This window comes from Lepidochelys olivacea, assembly GCF_965140295.1.
Source record: "Lepidochelys olivacea isolate rLepOli2 genome assembly, chromosome: 2".
NCBI classification, from domain to species: Eukaryota; Metazoa; Chordata; order Testudines; family Cheloniidae; genus Lepidochelys; species Lepidochelys olivacea.
This window is the reverse complement of record NC_140412.1, coordinates 64042201-64065184: the sequence shown is the minus strand read 5'-3', so window position 1 is coordinate 64065184 and position 22984 is coordinate 64042201. Positions and strand designations below refer to the sequence as shown.

The 22984-nt window shown below is 41.4% G+C and overlaps 1 long non-coding RNA gene across 1 annotated transcript in view; it reads right to left on the bottom strand.

The window, feature by feature from the left end:
• Window positions 1–415: 415 nt before the first annotated feature.
• LOC311516965 overlaps window positions 416–22984 on the bottom strand; it is a 179424-nt gene continuing 156855 nt past the window's right edge. Inside the window, exons 2-3 of the long non-coding RNA XR_014710542.1 lie at window positions 13287–13445; window positions 416–543 (exon numbers count right to left, since the gene is read on the bottom strand). This is a non-coding gene — a long non-coding RNA (uncharacterized lncRNA). The remainder of the gene's footprint in view (window positions 544–13286; window positions 13446–22984) is intronic.

Genomic DNA, 22984 nt, shown 5'->3' with positions numbered 1-22984 from the left:
GGATCCTTCTGTCAGGTTTCAGGCCAGGGCATGATACTGAAACAAGCACTTAGTGCTCTGGCAGTTGGGCTCCTCTTACCTATAGACAGGTGTGTATCCACACTCATCATGTTGTACCTCTCTGCAGCATGTGGTATCACTGATTGCCACATATTCCTGTTGGACCGCCAAAAAGCTGCAGGGTTAATTTTCTCAAAGGCCAAGTACAGAGGATCGTTACGAATATATTTTCCTCCTCCTCCAAAGTCCTCACCTACAGAGTCCCGCAAGGCTCAATCCCCTCAATTATATTATTCAGTGTTTATATGAAGCTGGTGAGACAGATGGAGAAATGATGTGGAGTGAAATGTCAGTAATACTCAGATGACACCCAGCTCCACAGCTCCTTTACTTGAAACATGAACAGCTTCTCTCACCTGTGAACATAACCTCCATGAGCGACCTTCTACTACAGCAATGAAGCTCTCAACCAATAGGAGGAGGCTGATGAGTGCAGGTGACAGAACTTTAACGGGGGCTGGCCCTTGGCTGTGGGATTCACACCTGCAAGAGACAAGAATGGCCAGAGTTCCCACCGCTTTCAGACCTAATCTTTGAATTTAGCTTTCCCCCAGGAAGTTCTTCATACATAACACACTCATTCATATGCTTGTGTTCTCTTTCTCTCTCTTCTAAATTAATCAAGCTCATTTTCCTACAGCCTGGAAATGAAGAAACAGACATTATCATTTCTATATTTGAATTCTTGGAAGGCAGTCAAATAGGACAATTAGACGCTTATGTGAGAACATAGGTAGATAGAAAATAAGTTTGTGCACTAGCAAGGTGATCTTTTTAAATCAAAATTACATAGAAATTTGAAGTTTAATATTAATCAAATAATCTTCACATTTTCAATCATAAGATTTCTAACTGATAATAAAAGTTTCAAGAAACAAAAAAATTCTTCTAGCAACAATTATAATTGTTTCCCAGTCCTCGTTCTTGGCAACTTATGAAAAATGTTCTGGAAAATAACCAGTCTATGGAAAATAAAGATATGCAACAGTAAGTAGCTAACTATTCCATCTGTTCTGAATGATTAAAAATTACTGCACCCTACCCTATTCCTAAATAAACCCATTCTCAAATTAGAAACATCAGAAATAACATGCTGTGCAAATTGTAAATATTCAGTTTCATCTCTATATCTCCTGAAGGCAGTGCCTGCCTTTTGACTGTATTACCCTACATGTCCGTCACTATTCTAATATTATAGACAACAGCCAACTCAAGTACTTTTTAGACTAAAGATGGATAACGGTACTTTATACTAATAATCTATTACTAGTCATCAAGACAAACTGGGAACATCCCTGAACCTTATTAGTACAAATTGTTTTACAAATTGCATTTTGGGTATCAAAACATGAATACCGATAATAGGAATAAACGGGTTTGTTACCTATGCTACTATCCAGTTATAATCATTTCAGCAAGAGGGTTACATCAATGCAAGGTGAGAAATTGACAGAGTAATTCTGGGTGCAAATGTCTAGTACCCATTTCTGGTTTTCTTTAAATAAGCATATTTGATTTGGTTCCATAGAAATAAATATAAAATATAAAGAAGCATTCACTATGAATTATAGAATGGCAACAGGGAATCCTGCTTTTTGATGAGTCAATAGCCATGGTAATATCCTTCCTAGCATACCACCACAAATTGATTCTGCTTATTTATTAAAATCTTATTACTTCACAAATTCACACAATATCAATGATTATAAGCATGGGTGTGGGGGGAAGGGTATAGTAAAAAAACCCATGTATAATTGGAGAAAGAAAGAAAAAGTATTTTTGTTCACTGAGACACATCACAAAAACAATGAACTTCCACAGAAGGCTATTAAGTTCTTAAATGAAAAGTTCCCAGTGCAATTTTGTAATGTATCTACTCTGGTACTACACACATTGAACTCAATAGGACTACACACATGCATGAAATTACTCACCCTGCATAAGGGTTTGCAGATTCAGGCCACATATAGCAATACTGGGTAAAATTTTCGAAAGCTCCTGGGTGACTTAGATGCTTTTGAAAATTAGTCTTAAACTCTTAAGTATACTTAGGAACCTAAGAACTTTGGAATTTAGGCTACGAAGTGGATTAGACACTTGAAAATTGTCCTCTCTGTAACTGGGACTGCTAGCCATCGGAGATGAAAAAGTACGTCTATATTGCAGCTTGCTCGGAGCAGTCCTTTGTTGGCAAGTATTGTCAATACTTTCCCCTTATCGAAAAAAATAATTATCAGATATATTTTATTAAAACAACTTGTAAAATGAAATAAGAGGTATAAAATGAATTAAATGTATTCACTTTGGGCCCAATCCCCTCGCTGTTCTATGCATGGAACTCCCACTCAGGCCACCTTCCTTTCTTATAATAAAAAATTGAATGTGTTTTTATCTGCCTGAAAAACCTGGTTTTTCTGTATTACTTTTCTTTTGTACAACGCAATCCATTCAAGAAAGACTTCTGGGGTTAGCCCTTGCAGTTCGTTAAGGAGTGAATTAGATCTGGCATCTGGGAGCCGAGTGGTTCCTACTCTTATTTAAAAAAGAGAGGCTATCATTTGATTCCCGAGAGTCAAAGACAAACACAGTTACCTGGCACCTATGGGTATGTCTACATTGCATCAAGCCTAGACTCTGACTCAGGTTTGAACCAAAGACCCCTTCCATTTACACACACAAATCAGTTTGACTTGGGTCAGCAAGCACTTAGGACCCTGTCCTAGGACGTAACTAAGGGCCTGGGTCAAAGCCCAGACCTCCTGGGACTTGGTTCCAAGCCCTGTCATTTTCAAGCATGAATCCAGCTCAAGCTGCAGAACCGAGTCAGAAGGTCTGCGTAGTGCACTATGGACATGCTAGCACGGCTCTGAGACCCAGGTCCAGCAGCTGTAAACCCATATTTACAATACTATGTGGACACTCAAGCATGGAAGTGGAAACACTGTATCCACAAACCTGGGTTCCACAAACATAGACAACTCGTGCCTCCTCATTCTGGGGAGAGGGGGCACAATCTAAAGGGGAGGAACTTGACTGCCCCATGTGTCTGCTCTGCCCAGCGACCCCCCCCCCACCAGATTGGATTGCCAGGTGTCTGTTTTTTTACCAGAACACCCGGTCGAAAAGGGACCTTGGCAGCTGCCCAGACTGTTAAAAGTCTGGTTGGCACAGGGCTGGCAGGCTCCTTAACTGGCTCCACGCGGTTCCCGGGAAGTGGCTGGTATGTTCCTCTGGCTCCTAGTGATAGGGGTGACTATGGGAGCTCCGCACGCAGCTCCCGCGCCAAGCGCAGGCTCCACAGCTCCCATTGGCTGGAACTGCGGTCAATGGGAGCTGTGGGGGCGGCACCTGTGGGCGGGGGTAGTGCGCATAGCCCCCTGGCCCCTAAGCCTAGGAGCCAAAGGGACATGTCACCGCTTCCTGGGAGCTGCCTGAGGTAAGTGCCGCCTGGAGCCTGCACCCCTTGCCTCCTCCCGTGCCCCAACCCCCCACGCCAGCCCTGAGCCCCCTCTCACACCCAAACTCCCTCCTGGAACCCTGACACACCGCACACCACATTCTCCTGTCCAAGCCTGGTGAAAATGAGGAAGTGAGTGAGGATTGGGGAGAGCCAGGAACAGAGGAAGGGGGATGGTTTGAGCGGGGATGGGCCTTTGGAGAAGGGGTGGGGCCTCAGAGAAGGGGCGGGGCAGGGGTGGGGCAAGGGTGTTCAGTTTTTTCTATTAGAACATTGGTAACCCTACCACCAGGGCTGCCATGCTCTCCCCGCCCCATCTTACCTGCAAGGGAGGCTCTGTCCTTCTCCCACTGCATCTCTCCCCCACCTCCCCCATCCGGTCTGGCCGCTCTCCCTGGCAGCTGGGCCTGGGCGGGGAGCGGAACAGAGCCATTTCTCATACGGCTGAAGCTGGCTGCTCAGGGTTGCAGCTCTGTGCAGCACGGTGGCTGCCTGAGACAGAGGCTGGCTGGGTCGACAGGGGTGGCCACCCCTTGCTCAGGCCCGGCTGCTGGGGACAGGGGCCAAGCAAGCCAGAAATGTGCCTGGGATGGGGGAGAGGATTCTGGCTTGCTTGGCCCCTGTCCCCCGGCAGCCAGGCCCAGGCAAGGGGTGGCCTGCTGCTGCCTCTCGAGCCAGGCTTTCTCTCAGGCAGCTGCCGCGCTGCACAGAGCAGTGACCCTGAGTGGAGAGTGTGAGAAGTGGCTGGTCCGGCCCCTCTGCCTGAGCCCAGCTGCCAGGGACAGGGGCCGAGTGTGCCGAGGATCAAGTGCAGCAGAAGAAGAACAGAGCCCTTCTCTCTCCTCCCAAGCAGGCCAGGCAGAAATCTGGTGCCGAGGGGGGGCAGTTGACCCTGCACTTCCCCCCCTATGCATCGCCTATGCCCACAAACCTGGGTTTACAATGCAGTGAAGATATACCCTAATAGTTCCATGGGGGGGAGGATCGGGGGAGGCACATTATATGGTGTGAGGAGTGCAGAGTGTGAGAATTTGTCACCTGCATCAGAGTGCATGGTCCTGGAGGCGTGGTGGAGAATTCAGCCTAGTAACACCACATGGGCCTTATATTCTTGTTAAAAGCATTTACAAATGTTTTTGTCTTGTCTGTTAAAACACTGAAAGCTGTAAGGACTGCTTCATGCTTAGATAATTTGGAATTACATTTAATAAAGTTGTGACCTAGTTTTCATCCAAAGATGACTGTCTCTGTCCTCACTGAAGCATTCACGTAGCTAAAATTAAAAAAATCAAGTCTTCTCTAGGGGACAAATTCCATTTTCACTCACATCCCTCAAGACCTCAGTGGAATTGCATGGGATGTCACTGAGGGCAAAATTTGTCATTATATATTTTTACAATATACCATATAGCTAATATTCATATAGCACTATGGTAGTATAAGTACTATAATTATTGTATCCACTATAGAGCATAGACTAATTATTATATTCATTTTACTTAAAATAAAGTGCTTCTCAGTAACTCAGTCACAATCTACCTACCCGGGTACTTATATGGCACTCATCAGTGTATTATCTGTGTACCTTCCTTGAGTTCAAATGATCACAATGCTCTCCATCTCATTAATCCTCCTTCTATTTTCATCTCTTCAGTCCAGCCACCAATTAAGCATGCATATATGCAGCTGCTAGTTTTAATATACTTTATTTAATTTTAGTATTTACTTCACTACTTTTAAAATACATGTGCAGATGAAAAGATAAGCAGCTGAGGAGGTTATTTCTGAGCAAGAATGATGGGCACTACTCATTGCTTGACAAAGTAGATATTATATTTGGCCTTCCGGTAGTCCAAATACTGAAAAGGCATAGATGCTGGCTATATAGCAAACTGACCCACTGTGTTTAGAGGAAAGGTTGACCCAAACTCCGCTGTTAAAATTGGTGTACTAGCAGGCTTAATCTATTTAAACTATGAAACAGAGATGCATTCCTTATATTTTGAAATAAATTACCAATCAAGTTTTAGAGCAAATATAATTCAGTTCAGCACTGTGGCTTAATGAGGAAATGGTGAAAGAAGGAAATTACACATTCTTTGCTTAATTCACAAAGTAAATATATACATTTTGCAAAGGTATTCCTATCAGTGGGCTATAAAAATGCTTCCTGATCAGCTTCATCATTAGAATAATAGCTCGACAATTATAATGGCCATTTTTCTTTCCAATGTGGACCATAGAGTATTTGTCCATGCTTTTGTGGCTCCCACCTGGATTTTATAATCCACTCCATGTGGTGCAACACTCAAAGACTACTCAGAAACTTCAGCTCTTCAGCTAGTCTAGAACATGGCTTATCATGTCACCCATATTTGTTGGTTTTGGTCTATATAGTCCTAAATGGTTCATAAGAACATAAGAATGGCCATACTGGGTCAGACCAAAGGTCCATCAAGTTCAGTATCCTGTCCTCTGATAGTGGCCAATGGCAGGTGCCCCAAAGGGAATGAACAGACAGGTTATCATCAGGTGATTCATGCCCTGTCACCCAATCCCAGCTTCTCGCAAACAGAGGCTAGGGACACCATTCCTGCCCATCCTGGCTAATAGCCATTGATGGACCTTCGAACCTTGGCCACCTAAGAGATGGCCCCTCTCCCTGTTTGCTGCCATGACAGTTGAGATTATTAGCTGAAATACTCCTTGCAAGTCTCTACAAGCCTGTGTACCTGATGCAAGGTGTTTTTTGGTCTTTGATTCCAACACTCACTGCCACTGATGGTCCATCAGACCTCAAGCCTATTGTCCTTCAGGGTGTGTGCTACGCTTACTCAGGTTGTTCCCTGAATGAGGAAGGGGGATAATAGGGAGGAAATAGAGCTATTTGCTGGAGGAAGTCAGTTTGGTTTTATACTGTTAATGGGTTGTTTATTGTTTTCACTTTTGAGGATGAGGACATTTTATAAATGGACTATTACATAAATCAAGGGTGTACAGGCCATTTGGGAATGTAAGGGGTTACCGTTTTGGGACAGAGACACTCCATCTCCTTTTAACATCACCAAAAGCCCATGCAGGGGGAAAAACATCTGGACTTAACCAGGCACAACTGCTTCCCTCTTCTTGATCTGATTGTGGGAAGAAGCTTAATCAGGTGGGTCCTCTTTCAATAGCAAGAACAGGTGGATCCTCTCCCCAATGAAAGAGGCTGTCTTCAGAAGGAAAATTGGAGACTTATGGGAAATACTTACATGGCTGGGTGGTTATGTCTTGGGGCAAGTGTTTTATTTTTATTCTGGATTGTTGTTATTATAAATTGAAGGAAACTGAGGATCATATACCTGGAAAATACTATGATATCCTTTGTGATTACGAAGTCAAATCTACTTTAAGTTATTACTTAAATAAAAACCCCATCCCTGGAAACTGATGTTGTCATTTGGGCTTAATAAGAAGCAGGTTATTCCCAAAGTTAGATTCAACCCAGATTTTTGATATCCTACACAATAAAGAAGTTGACAATTAGATTGGAGAGAGGAGGAGAAGGCTGTCACTCAAAGCTGTTTTATATTGTTCTATTTATCAAATTAAATCCTTTAAAAAGGAAATGGAGTTACAAATGGTGTTTTTGGCTTCTGAGGTATTTCCAGGCTGTGGGGGAAACCACAGCATAGTTCAGCTGAATAAAATCATAAATGGTGCTTATCAGAGCACAAAAGGGCCTCCTGGCCAAAATTCATATGTTTAACATTCGTTTTTATGCGAAATGCAACTGCAGCATAGGGTGACTTATACATTAGGATTAGGACAAAATAGAGCAAAAATAGCAATAAGACAATATTCCTCATAAGAGAGATGCACACCAGTTTTGTTTTCCTCTCTCTCTCCAGCCTTATCTAGATTAGCTGCTTTCAATACACAGTCATTGTGTTAGAAGAGATGAAAACCTGGGAAGTTTATGGGTGTATATTGACCGCTATCTGTTTAAGACTGGATAGGGTGACCAGATCACAAGTGTGAAAAATCAGGACAAGAGGTGGGGGTAATAGGCACCTATATAAAACAAAGCCCCAAAATATCAGGACTATTCCTATAAAATTGGGACATCTCATCTAAGACTGGATCACCCTGTGATCATTATCTCAGAAAAATACTGTGTTATAGCGTAGTTGTTTCAGTATCAAAATCAATTTATTAAAACTATACCTCATGGATGAACAAAGCAGCATAAACAGTGGATATGTTCTGAAGAATGACAATGTTATGCTCTATCTCATTTTGTTTTGCCAAGATATTTGTGGTTTACACCAATCAATCTACATAAGCATTTACAAGCAACCTCTCATTTTCGTAGTCCTTTCTGTTCTTCATGCCTCATTAAGTACATTAACATGTTTGATTTTTAATTTGCTAATTTAGTTCAGAGTCCAGCATGAATGCACTGCACTATCTAGTATAGTGATACCTATTAAGCCATTTTTGTGTACTTCTGACACTTAACTTACAAGCATCTAAAATCAGAAATACTAATTGTGGTTTTGTGGTGAGAAGTCAGACCTAAGAAGCTGCATTAGTTCCTAGGAGAACAGGAAACGGGAATTGACAATTGTTCCAAAGCTGCCCAGTGAAGCAATGTTTCCTTTAATACAAACGCTACGAGAGAGATTCAAAAGCCTTATCAGGTCACCTAGTTTATTCCCCCTGCTAAGGCAGGACTCTTTCCTACTGGGAATTTTCCAGTCCAATGTTCAATTTACCAAGTTCTTGTCTTCTGCCGTTTCTCTTGGGAGACTATTCCAAAGCCTAATCAACCCACAAGTCAGGAATTTTTACCTCCTATTCAGCCTAAATTTTCTCTTTCTAATTTCAGCCCATTACTCTTAATTTTAACCCATTAAATAACTTCTGGTGAGGGCTGACCCTTTGAATATTGTAGATTAATATCATCATGTTGCAAAATTATACATTTTTAGCTCTTTTGCCATAAGTAAACCTATCCCTCCAGCCCACTAATCATTTTTAAATGTATGTTCTATTAAGACAGAAACAATTACAAATCATTCTTGCAAAGAATCAGTTGCAGAAGTCAAATAATAGTTCATGAGCATGATTCTGTGTACAGAAACTGCGTTTAAGTGTGGAGATAGATCTCAATGTATCAAGATATCCCTCCTCAGGAAAATCCATAAAAGAGACACTAAGGAGACAATTCGGTCAGAAAACATCAAATTATTCTTCTTGCTTTTCTTCTAACAATCTCTCAAACAATAGCCTATTAATATCCTTCTGATAATGATAATAATTCAGAACTAACTGCAAAATTCCAGGGGCAGAGCCGTATAGATATTCATGTTTATGCAACCCTAAACTATACTGGGCTTTTTGTAATGCAAATTCCACGGCTAATGAAGTAGCCTATAAAGCCAATATGCTCTCCTCCTTTAAATCCCTCATTTAGGCCCACTTATTATTAATAATTATTTTTATTTCTGTAGCACCTAGAGGCCCCAGTCATGGATCAAGGCCCCATTGTGTTAGGCACTGTACAAACACAGAAAAAAGAGATGGTCTCAGCCCAGTAGAGTTTCAATCTAAGTACAGGACAAAAACCAACAGGTGGATACAGACAGTCAGATCACAAACAAACAATGAACTAATACTGCACATTAAGCCTTACTGAGATTACTGAATCAGGCCCTATGATAGTCAGATTTCCCAGGACATTATTGAGTGTTTTACTAAATTCCATGGGTAGAATTTTTAAGGAAGAGCTGGTTGGAGAAATTCCAAACACTTTTTCATTGGAATTTGCCAATTTGTTGAAAGCTAAATGTTTTATGGAGACAGTTAAATTTCAATAAAGTGCCTCTGGAACCCACGCAGGGTTCCATTGACCATCTGGTTTTCTGCCAGCTCACTCACCCGACTCCTCGGTAGCCAGCCTGGTGGGCTGTGGGGGAGTCCATGGCTCCCAGGCAATGTCAGCTGATTGCAGCAGGACTACTCAAGAGTTTAAAGTTGAGCACATGCATAAGTGCTTTGCTGGACTGGGGCCAGAGTTGCTCCACACTTTGTGGGATTAAGCCCTTACACAACACCTCTCAAAGCACTTCAAAGTCTTTATTTAATTAAGTAGACCTCAGATCACCCCTCAGACGAATGTATTACTTATCCCAATTTTACATACAGAGAAACAGAAGGATGTACAAGTCAGTAGTGAAGTTCAGTATTTCCTGATTCCCAGTATCCTGCTCTAACTATTTGAGTACTTCTGTATTGTATGGTTACTGTAGGCAAAGACTATATTTACTATGGCTCCTAAAACTCTGAGGGAGAGGAAGAGATGGAACTAATCCCTACATTTTTCTCTAAGAATACTCTTACTCCTCCTCTTTTTCCCTTATGAAGATATTTTCTAATTATCTAATCATTCCATACTATTGGAAAAGTGAGCTTTACTAAGAAAAGAATATTATGGGCCAAAGTCTCCACTCAGCTGTGGAGTTGTCCTGGTGGAACTGCATGTCTCTTTGAAAATTGCAGGGTATGGCTGTGCTGTGCGGTCCCTGTTTTTTGGTTAGTAAATGGTTATTTCTACAGCAAAATGCAACCTTAAGCACCAGGATTTGTAATCTTTCATGGTGTTTCTTCCCTATAAATATATCTCAGCTGTATCTTTGGGAGACAAGGGAATTTTGTTTTCTAGTCTGTTTGCCCTATTTTTCCATTGTATATTTTACATGTGTCTCTGAGAGAATTGTCCCATAGGAGGAAAATAAAATGAGCTGATCACAAAAAGAATTGAATGGTCCATTTAATAGAACTTTTTAAAGTAAACTTTACCAAACACCAAAAAAAAAAAAAAAAAAATTTAACTCTTATTGCCAGAATAATTCCATTGACAATGGGAAGATTTTTTTTCCAAGTTAATTTAACATCAATTCACCTCTGTATGGAGGAAGACAGTATTTGAAATGTGAACTATACATACATTGCACAGAAAAATAAAAACATTGTCAAAACTTTTTTTCAAGTCTTCTATTGAGGACATGTATGTGTCTGAGCCCAAATCCTAAATCTTATAATCTGTTTGACGGGGTTACATCAGAGCTTCTAATCTTATTTACAGAATACTCATATGTCTACAGTTCACTTAAACACTTTAACATTCAAAATGGAAAAGTCTGGAAAAAGTGATTTTTGTCACCAAATTCTTTGTGTGATCATTTTCACAACTTTTAAAGGGACTTTGTCAGCCTTCAGCACATTTGTTAATGTCTACTGAGACATAATAGCTTGGTTATATTCTTTCAGAAGAGACAATGGGTGAAATCTTGGCCCCACTGCAGTCAGTGGCAAAACTCCCATTCTCTTCAGTGGGTTTCTATTCAACCCATACATTTGTTTATTTCTGTATAGGGCATTTTGGAACAGACAAGAGTTTCCTTAAATCAAACCTCTTCTTCTAACACCAATATTTGTAAAACTACTATCACACCATATAAAATGCCATTAAAGTTTTCTGACATTTTTAATTTCATATTTAAACTAACATAAAATTGGCATTACATTCTGTATCCGAGGAGGACCAATCTCTCACATGGCTATAACCCAGCTAAAATACTTATAGTACTTTCCTAATCCAGTACTATTTCTTGATCTACTCAAATATGTGTGTGGGGTGTGGGGGGGCTGGAAGAGGGGGGTTGCTATGTGTCATATGCTTTTTATGTATTTATTTATTTTAGAATAATTCTAGGCACAGCACTATCCTGTGCAAAGCCATGCTCATAAAAGTATTGTTTTTGTTTGTTTGTCAGACATAATAATCAAAAAAGGACGTAGAATCAGATTAGTCCATTTGTTCAGCTAACAATTATTTCTTTTTAAGGTCCAGAAAGTTTCATGTCTGGCTAATCTTGAATGATAGTCCTAATCAAACTTTCTGTTGTCTCTTTCTCCCCGCATCTGAAGAGTGTTTAAAAGTAAACACAAACGATGGAAAGGGAATCCCAATGGCAGAAATTAAGAAATAAAATACAGGGATTAACCTCCAGCCTTATGTGTCTTTATCTCTAGTCTGCCTTGCATCCAAAGGGAGACTGTTTAACCATTAAAAAAGATTAAAGGTATTAATTAGACTAAGAGATAGAAACCTATCACCCTTCTGTCAGAGCAGACCGGAATAAACCTTCTACCAGATTAAAAAAAAAAATCTATATTTTTAGAGTTTGGCCTAAACAAAAGTCCTGTTGATCAGCTTTTTTTTTTTTTAATTCTTATTGTTGGCTAACAGATTAAACAAATGGAGCTGAAATTGAATAAACTGTTTGATGCATTTGTGTATGAGAGGCAAAAACACTACTTTCTCCTCATATCAAAGTAGTTTACAGCGCTACATACACACAAATATAATTATGTTGGGATTTCATAAATCTATGTAAACAAAACAATAGAAGAAGATTAGCAGAAAGCTCCGGCAGTGGAACTCTGAGTTGCCTTGTTTTCAAAAAATGAATCTTCTATAGAGCACATTTAAATTATGTAGGATACTATTTTAAATGTCCTTTTCAGCAGAAACAGATATTATACCATTGTCAGTTTTATGGCATATCTCACAACAGATAAGATGTTGTTTAGAGTCAGTTGTCATGGGAAGATTACAAAATATTATTCAAGAAAGGAGACATTTTGAAGAATATGGTTTGTTTTTATCCAAGAATAACCCATTTTGAATTTTGTTCAGTCTTATGTATGATTGTAAAGTATTTCTTACAGATTAAAAAAAAAGAATTTTTCTTTCAGCTTTCTACTCAAATTAGACATCCTTAGAAAAAGAATTTATGTTAATAAAATACATTCATCTCATCATGTGCTAAAGGTGACCCTGTTAGAAAAATAGATTATGATGAGGTTGGAGAATTATAATGGGCTCTATTAAATAGCACTATTTGAAATATGTTGAAGGCAGCTGCTAAACAGCAAATTGAAAAAAATGATATTAAAGGTCACAATCAAATAAATACTTTGGGCATATACTAAGAGCTGATAAACAACAATGGACAATTTTGCATAAAGGTAATACACACACACACACACACATGCACGCAGTGTTATAGTCTGATCTCACCTACATCAGTGTACATCCCAAGTAACTGCTTTGGAGACGGTAGAAGCATATATTGGATTTACACTGGTGTAACTGTTATGAGTCTGTCTCACTATATTCTGTGTTGCCTTAACTTTTATTTATTTAATAGCTATATCAGAGGAGAATTTCTGAGAACTCTGCAAAGAAGTATAAGCAAACAAAACATTCAAAGAGATGCTTCTGGTCCTCCAGAGCTAGTTTACTGTTTCTCCATGCCTTATGGTATGAGTAAAAGAATAGGAGTGATCACTTCTAATTCATTGTTTAAGGTTTTCAGCCAACATAGGCCAACTTCTGCTCAATTACACTGGTGTAAATCCAGAATAACTTCAGGGAGAACAAATTCAGTTCTCAGTAAGACTGGGATAAATCTGGAAAAACACTTATTCGGAGCAAAATTTGGCCCCATAATTTGAAGTTAATCTTCACTTATTTAAAAAATATTTAATAGTGTTATCCTGACCCCCTGACGCCTAAACCTAATACCACAACAACAATTTGCTTCTGGAAAATAGTGTTTCTGGTTAAGTGATATTCTAGCAGTCTCTTCTAGGCACTCAATATCTCATTATAAACACTGAGCAAAATTCCAGGTCATGTTGTGCACATACTTACATTCAGACTGAGGTGTTGGGAACTGCATCAGTGATGAATGTACCCAAATCCTGACATGGCACAAAATATACCAACTTTTGTTCCCTCTTGTTTTGTAAAAGGCATGCTGAAGGGTGCTTCAGAAAGGGGCAAGGCCAAGGGAAGAGAGCCTTAGCACTGCTGTGAAAAAAGCACAAATTTTATGGATTTTAGCCAAATGAACTATTCTGGAGCACGAATATATCATGCACAGGATTTCACTGACCTCGATAAGGCTATTTCACAAGTGTTTGGTCACATATATATGGTAGGTTTCAGAGTAACAGCCGTGTTAGTCTTTATTCGCAAAAAGAAAAGGAGTACTTGTGGCACCTTATAAATTGGTTAGTCTCTAAGGTGCCACAAGTACTCCTTTTCTTTTTATATATATGGTAATATGCTTTACCTCTAGTTAAACTCTCATGGTTCGGGGGGGATGAAAATACCTCCCCTGTGTCATTCTTGCTAGAGATGCACTCAGTGGGAAGTCATTGGACACGTGAGTTATGCCAGGATCAGAGTTCTGGCAATTGGCATTTCATTAGCCAGTTTTGTCATCCCAATCTCCCAAATTTCTAATCCCAATCTCCTCTCGCTCACGGTCCCAGTCTTGTTGCCCAATCGTTTCAATTCTGCCCCCCAAATTCCCAGCTACTTGTCTTCAGTCTCCTTACATAGCCAGTTCCTCCCACCACTGCTCCTCATCTAAATCAGTCCCTCTCCCCTAGCATGGCCTCCGGTCACCTCCACACACACCTACATTCCCCATTCCCACTGGCTTCCAGGCCCAATCTCCCTCCCTAGTCTCCAGTTTCAGTGTCCTCTCCCCCCACTGCTCCTTTTCACGGCCAGTCCCAGTTGTGTCCCAGCACCCCAGCTGCTTTTCAGGTCTGTCTCCTCTCCCCCATTACTTCATTCCACCCTGCTCCACTGGTTCTCAGTCTCCTTGCCTAGCCAATAACAATCTCTCTTGGCTGCCCATCAGATCTCAGTCTCTCTCCATCTACTGGCTCAACGTCCTTCCCTGTTCCCCTCTCTGGATCCCAATCCCAGTCTCCTTGCCTAGACAGTCGCAGAGTCACTCTCTAATCCCAGTTCCAGTTTCCCTCTCCACTTCTGCCAGCCTCCAATCCCACTTCCTGGCTTCTCGTCCCAAACTACTCCCCCGTCAGTTCCAACTCTTGTCCCCTCTCATTTGAATCAAGCAGCTTCCTCCTCCATGAGCCCATCAAGGAGGTCCAGGTTTTACCAGAATCATCTCTTCTTTGAGGTAGCTGTCCTGGGAAATCTTCTCAGGGTGCTCACTACCCACTGCCATATATCCAGCTATATGGGCTCAGAATCATCCTGGATGTCCTGTTTTTTTGGGTTTGTTTTTTTTTGTGCCTCAGAGGTGGCAACCTTAGCAACAACCTAGACATGGAAAGTCCTGTTCAGCCCTGAGCTGGACCCCTGTGTGGACAGAATATTCAAGGAACTTAGCTTCTTAAATCTAAGAAGTCTGTACTAAGCATGTATGAACTGTGATTTTTCAAAGGCTTGTTACTAGGCCAAATTTAGGCTGGTTTTCATGGGTGACAAAATGGCCACTCTGCTGAATTTTAAGTCCATGCACCAAAGTCTAGTGGCACTAGAACTTCTCAAATGAAAGGTCACCAGAATTTTTTAACATGGGCAAAACAATATATTTTTCCTGTGCCTGGTTCTTTGTTGTGGCTGAAACTTTATTGCTGAAATTAAAAAAACAGAACTGACATCTGGCCTAGAAAATTTCAGCCCAAATGGTTAAAGTTTGACATAGTTACAAGCAATTGAAACTGGGGGTTTTATAAAAGGAAGTTCACACAACTTTAATGACAGATGGTGCGACCAGCTGTGCTTGTAATAAATATTTGGTTTATACAGGCCAAGATATGTACAGAAGGACATACTGTCTGACATCCAGTAGGTTATATCCATTTTGGTATATAATGTGGGTTTTGGCCACCAAATTTAGAATCTTGCCATTTGGTTTTAACAAGCTTCAAATCAATTTAGTAAAAGAAATACAAAGAATTATGCTGAGATAGAGTTAATTGTCTGACTTAAATTGACTAAAAGAATTAAAGTTCTTAGATAAAGCAGCCCTTTCAGCCTCAACTGAGCTCAGTGTATCGCTATGTTATACAGGTGTTTCTAAAACAGTGTGACATTTCATACCAGGAGCTCCCATAAGAATAGAATCAGATTACCAAACTTGCTACTATGTGGATCTGAGAAGAGAATGTTGACCTTAAACTAGCAAAAGCAAAGAAGTTACTACATTGTCACCATCACTTCATTTTTCATGTATGCAAAGGTGCAAAGTTTTTAATAGCACATTTGACATCAATGGGAGCTCCATGCAGATAGGAAGAATATCAAAGTAGAAAACTACCATGTGGAGAGAAGAATGTTGACCTGTTCTTATCACTTATTTTAATAGATGATGTGTTTTATTCTTTTTGTTTTTAAATGGGAGCACAAAATAAACAGGGAAGAAAAAGAAAAAAAACATCAACAGGGAGGAAATGCCAGTGTCACAGGTCACCTTGGCTATTGTATCATGTACACAGATCTTAGGACCATTTACAGTGTGACTAGAGCATTCTTTCACTTTTCCTGGAGCAATTGCAAGGTCAGCCTTTTGTCAAGACTTTATGCAGTTAATGCAATAATATGCTGAAACTCTGCATATTAAGGACACTATAATTACTTTCTTAAGAAAGGAACATGCAAGGATAAATTGATGAATTAAAGAATCCAGAGAGGCAACATGGGCCAGTGAACTGATAAGACTAGAAGCCAGGCACTCGAGTTCTAATTCCAGTCTTCCCATTGACTGTGGTCCGAACCCTACTCTCATGGTACTCCGTGGGGCCCAGATCCTCAAAAGTATTTAGGCACCTAACTCCTCTTGAAATCAATTGGAATTAGGCACCTAAATACCTTTGAGAATCTGACGATGGGATTTTTGCCATTCACTTCAATAGAGCAAGGTCAGGCTTATATTGCCAGACCTTGGGAAAGTCACTATCTCTCTCACTCCATCTGTAAAACTGGAATTATTATACTTAATGACATAATCATAGCATGGTAAAGATTAATTAATGTGTATACAGTGCTTTGAAGATGGGAAGTGCTTTATGGAATTATGTTTTTATTGGTTAACTTAAACTTCAATATTGTGGATACAGTTTTGGGGCCCACAGTTACACCCATTTGGATGCCTAACCACCTGACTTGTGGGTACGGCCATGTTGTTAAACTTTGAAATGGGTACAGCTATGTGTGAAAATAAGTGAACCTTCATTTAAGTATGGGTGAAAAACTATGTCTGCAATATTAGAGGTCTTTTTTGAAGTTGCAGGCCAGTAAGTGTTAATTATTCATAATTATTATTATTGTTGCTATAATCTATGTATAATAACACAAAAAGTTCAGTCTACAGATAGATAGATAGCCAGCCTTCTTTTTAGCTAGAAGAATCAAACAATTCTGATGGGTTTAAGATGCTAATTTGTCAACTAAAAAACAGCTAAATTGTTTTAAATGCATTTTTGGGGAAAAACATGTATGGACTGAGAACTTCCATGTCATACATCAGTCCAAAGCAAATTAAAATGTCTGAGTTACTGTGGAAAACGCTCAAACACAAGGTTCATAATGGATCTGTTAATAGACCCTTAGCTATAGTGATGATGCTGAGTGCCTCTATAGTAATATATTTCGAATGATTTAGTTGACTAAGTGCTTCAAAGAACACAAGAAAATATCATTTGAAGCACTAGTTCAGTTGGGCATTTTCAGCGAATGTCATTTTGAAAGCATTTTAGTTGGCTATTCACTTCAAAACCCAGAGATGGGCAAATAATTTTGACGCATAATGGACCTGATTTTCCTCTTGCGTGCACTGGAGACTACATTGACTTCAATGGTGTTATTCCTGATTTGTTATGGGGTATGTGAGAAGAGAATCAGGTCCCATAATGCACTTGGAAAACATAATCCCAACTATACATATAAAACAATGGGGTCTATATTAGCTGTTACTACTGAAGAAAAATCTTGGAGTCATTGTGGATAGTCCTCTGAAAACATCAACTCAGTGTGCAGTGCTAGTCAAAAAATCAAACACAATGTTGGGAATCATTAAGAACAGGATAGATAATAAGACAGAAAATATCATATTGTCTCTATATAAATCCATGGTACACCCACATCTTGAATACTGCGTGCAGATGTAGTTGCCCCATCGCAAAAAAGATATATTGGAATTGGGAAAGGTTCAGAAAAGGGCAACAAAAATGATTAGGGGTATGGAATGGCTGCAGTATGAGGAGAGATTAATAAGACTGGGACTTTTCAGCTTGGAAAAAGAGATGACTAAGGGGGGATATGATTGAGGTATATAAAATCATGACTGGTGTTGAGAAAATAAATAAGGAAGTGTTGTTTATTCCTTCTCATAACACAGGAACTAGGGGTCACCAAATGAAATTAATAGGCAGCAGGTTTAAAACAAACAAAAGGAAGTGTTTCTTCACACAACCCACAGTCAGCCTGTGGAACTCTTTGCCAGAGGATGTTGTGAAATCCAAGACTATAACAGTGTTCAAAAAAGAACTAGATGAATTCATGGATGATAGGGCCATCAATGGCTATTAGCCAGGATGGGTAGGGATGGTGTCCCTAGCCTCTGTTTGCCAGAAGCTGGGAATGAGCAACAGGGAATGGATCACTTGATGATTACCTGTTCTGTTCATGCTCTCTGGGGCACCTGGCATTGGCCACTGTCAGAAGACAGGATACTGGGCTAGACGGACCTTTGGTCTGACCCAATATGGTCGTTCTTATGTTCTTATCTGTAATGTTCCCTTTCCACCCTTTATATTTCTATTCCCCATCCTGTTGATGTATGGGCTACTATATGGTGTGTCATAAATATAAAGGGAAGGGTAACAACCTTTCTGTATACAGAACTATAAAATCCCTCCTGGCCAGAGGCAAAACCCTTTCACCTGTAATGGCTTAAGAAGCAAGGATAACCTCGCTGGCACCTGACCAAAATGACCAATGAGGAGACAAGTAACTTTCAAAGCTGGAGCGGGCAGGGGAACAAAGGGTCTGTGTGTGTGTGTGTGATGCTTTTGCCAGGACCAGAGCAGGAATGCAGGTCAGAACTCCTGTAAAGAGTTAGTAAGCAATCTAGTTAGATATGCGTTAGAGTCTCTTTTGTTTAAATGGCTGATAAAATAAGTTGTGCTGAATGGGATGTATATTCCTGTTTTTGTGTCTTTTTGTAACTTAAGGTTTTCCCTAGAGGGATTCTCTATGTTTTGAATCTGACTACTGTGTAAGGTATTTCCCTTCCTGATTTTATAGAGGTTTTTCATTTACTTTTTCTTTAATTAAAATTCTCTTTTAAGAACCTGATTGCTTTTTCATTATTCTTAAGATCCAAGGGTTTCGGTCTGTGTTCACCTATGCAAATTGGTGAGGATTTTTATCAAGCCTTCCCCAGAAAAGGGTGTGTAGGGCTTGGGGGGATATTTTGGGGAGAAGACATCCCCAAGTGGGCTCTTTCCCTGTTCTTTATTTAACATGCTTGGTGGTGGCAGCATAAGGTCCAAGGACAAAAGGTAAAAGTTTGTACCTTGGGAAAGTTTTAACCTAAGCTGGTAATAATAAGCTTAGGGGGTCTTTCATGCAGGTCCCCACATCTGTACCCTAGAGTTCAGAGTGGGGAAGGAACCCTGACATGGAGGCAGAGCGGTGGGATTAATTTGAAATCATTTTGAGATTTTTTTTTTAACCAGAAGCACAGAAGGATTTTAAAAGATTTTAAAGGGTTTTGTAAAAGGGGACAAAGCAACAAGCATAATAAAAGAGAGCTTGCTTTTGTGAGCTGGAGTTTCTCTACCTAAAGGCAGGGTAGTTAACCTCCTGCAGGGAAATTCACAAGTTCTTCACAGACCTGAAGAGGTGTTTTTTTAGATAAGAGCAGCTATAGGGTTTTTGGCCTGGAGACAGAGGTGTTCATTACAGGCTGAGAATAACTATCAGAGAACATAGGTATCAGGTTACAACACAACCTATTTTTTTGACAAGCCAAGTTTTGTTTGTTTGTTTTATTTCTAACTCTCAGGTGTAAAGTTAGTTAAAAACAGAGAGGCAAACATGACAGAGCCAAGGCAGAAAAAACCAAAGAGGCTGCCCACAGGAGAGAACTGGAGGCAGCGAAAGAGGCAGAAAAAATCCCAAGAGGCTACCCACCTGGAGAGCTATGGAGGCAAGGGAAAAAGAAATGGAGGAGAAGGAAAAAGAGAGGAAGCATGCACTGGAGATGGAGAAGGCAAGGGCTGAATGGAATCTACTGGATAACCCTAACCATCCTTCCCCAACAATCCACAAATGGGAGCGACTATGTCCACAGTATGATGAATCCAGTGATATTGCTGAATATTTTCTCACCTTTGAGAGACTGTGCACTCTCTATAAAATGCCTGAAGGTCACAAGATGACCACATTGGTTGCAAAACTGACTGAAGAGCTCTGGACATATTCAATAAGATGCCTATTGATGAGGCTTCTGACTATAATAAGTTTGAGGATTTGGTATTAAAGCAATTTCAAAATTACATCTGAAACGTACAGAGTAAAATTTTGAACCCTTAAGTAACCTGGATTAAGTAATGTGGCTTATCTAAACCAAATGAAGGATCTGTTAGATAAATGGGTCAAAGGAACGGGTGTCACTAGCTTTGAAGGAATGTGTGATTTGATAGCTCAGAAGCAATTCCTGAATATGTCCAAGGAGGAAATAAAACGGTGTTTATGGGATAAGGAAATGGACTCAGCAGAAAGTCTTGCTTCTTATGCTGATCAATACGAGCAGTCCCAGACCACCAGAGAGGTGGGGCAAGCCAGAACAAAACAGGTGGAGGGAGGAGAGAGGAACAACCCTGGTTGTAATTGGGGCGGATACCAGAAGGGACACCCTCAGACCACACCCTACTACCGGGGGCAGCCCAAGGCCCCAACTACACACCAAGGAATACTCCAGACACCTTATCGTCCTGCCACACCGTTCTCCAGCAACCCGCCTCACCCCAGTGACCCGTCAGCTGGACGATGTTTTAAATGTAATGAGCCGGGGCATGTAAAGGCCAACTGCCTCAAGAACCCCAACAGATTACAGTTCATTACACTGGAATCACATTAGAGGTCCTCAGGCCCAGATACCTCCCAGATACCCTTGGAGCGGAGGGAAACTATGAGTGTTGGCGGGAAGAAGGTCACCGCGTGGAGGGACACCGGAGCACAAGTGTTGAATATCCATGCTTCTTAGTGGACCCCAATTTAATCGACCTAGAGATCCAAGTAATAATTCAACCCTTCAAAAGTCCAACTCTTTCAATTTGCCTACAGCCAAGTTGCCTGTCCAGTACAAGGGCTGGTCAGGAACGTGGACTTTTGCAGTCTATGATGATTATCCCATCCCCTTGCTGTTGGGAGAAGACTTGGCCAATCATGGAAGCTAGCCAAGAGGATGGGAATGGTCACCCGCAGCCAGGCTAAGCAAGCCATCACACCTAGCTCTGTTCCGGAAACTTCTACCAGGACCCGGTCAGAGGTGATGGAACCGGACCCCATGCCAACGTTTGCAACAGCAGTAGTGGATTCAGTCCCAGAGACCCAGACAGAGCCAGTCCCAGAACTGGAACCGGCGGAACAACCAGCACCAGACCCATTGCCAGCACTGAATCCAGTACTTGCAACCCCAACACCAGAGGGCCCCACCGAACCTGAACTGGCAGCAGCTGATAACCCTACACAAGACGCTCAGCCAAAGCCTGAACCCCAACATAGTGCACCAGCGGAGAGCAGTTCACAGTCAATGGAAACAGCCCCATCCCCCACATCGCTTCCAGAGGGACCAAGCCTAGGTCCACAATCCAATGAGGAACTGATGTCTCCAGCATCAAGGGAACAGTTCCAGACCGAACAGGAAGTAGATGAAAGCCTCCAGAGATCTTGGACTGCGGCACGGAGCAACCCACCGCCTCTCATCTCTTCTAATCGATCCAGGTTTGTTGTAGAAAGGGGACTTTTATACAAGGAAACTTTTTCTGGTGGACACCAGGAAGACTGGCATCCTCAGAGACAGTTGGTAGTTCCAACTAAGTACCGGGTAAAGCTCTTGAGCTTAGCCCATGATCATCCTAGTGGCCATGCTGGGGTGAACAGGACCAAAGACCATTTGGGGAGGTCATTCCACTGGGAGGGAATGGGCAAGGATGTTTCTACCTATATCCAGTCTTGTTAGGTATGCCAAAGAGTGAGAAAACCCCAAGATCAGGTCAAAGCCCCTCTCCAGCCACTCCCCATCATTGAGGTTCCATTTCAGTGAGTAACTGTGGATATTCTGGGTCCTTTTCTGAAAAAGACACCCAGAGGAAAGCAGTACATATTGACTTTCATGGATTTTGCCACCCGATGGCCGGAAGCAGTAGCTCTAAGCAACACCAGGGCTAAAAGTGTGTGCCAGGCACTAGCAGACATTTTTGCCAGGGTAGGTTGGTCCTTCGACATCCTCACAGATGCAGGAACTAATTTCCTGGCAGGAACTATGGAAAGCCTTTGGGAAGCTCATGGGATGAATCACTTGGTTGCCACCCCTTATCATCATCAAACAAATGGCTGGGTGGAGAAATTTAATGGAACTTTGGGGGCCATGATACGTAAATTCGTAAATGAGCACTCCAATGATTGGGACCTAGTGTTGCAGCAGTTGCTCTTTGCCTACAGAGCTGTACCCATCCCAGTTTAGGGTTTTCACCATTTGAACTTGTATATGGCCACGAGGTTAAGGGACCATTATAGTTGGTGAAGCAGCAATGGGAGGGGTTTACATCGTCTCCAGGAACTAACATTCTGGACTTTGTAACCAACCTATAAAACACCCTCCGAACCTCTTTAGCCCTTGCTAAAGAAAACCTACAGGATGCTCAAAAAGAGCAAAAAGCCTGGTATGATAAACATGCCAGAGAGCATTCCTTCAAAGTAGGAGACCAGGTCATGGTCTTAAAGGAGCTCCAGGCCCATAAAATGGAAGCATCGTGGGAAGGGCCATTCATGGTCCAAGAGCACCTGGGAGCTGTTAATTATCTCATAGCATTCCCCACCTCCAACCGAAAGCCTAAGGTGTACCATATTAATTCTCTAAAGCCCTTTTATTCCAGAGAATTAAAGGTTTGTCAGTTTACAGCCCAGGGAGGAGATGACGCTGAGTGGCCTGAAGGCATCTACTATGACGGGAAAAGTGATGGTGGCGTGGAAGAGGTGAACCTCTCCATGACCCGTGGGCGTATACAGCGACAGCAGATCAAGGAGCTGTGCACTAACTACGCGCCAATGTTCTCAGCCACCCCAGGACTGACTGAACAGGCATACCACTCCATTGACACAGGTAATGCTCACCCAATTAAAGTCCAACCTTACTGGATGTCTCCTCAAGCTAAAACTGCTATAGAATGGGAGATCGAGGATATGCTACAGATGGGTGTAATCCACCCCTCTGGCAGTGCATGGGCATCTCCAGTGGTTCTAGTTCCCAAACCAGATGGGGAGATACGTTTTTGCATGGACTACTGTAAGCT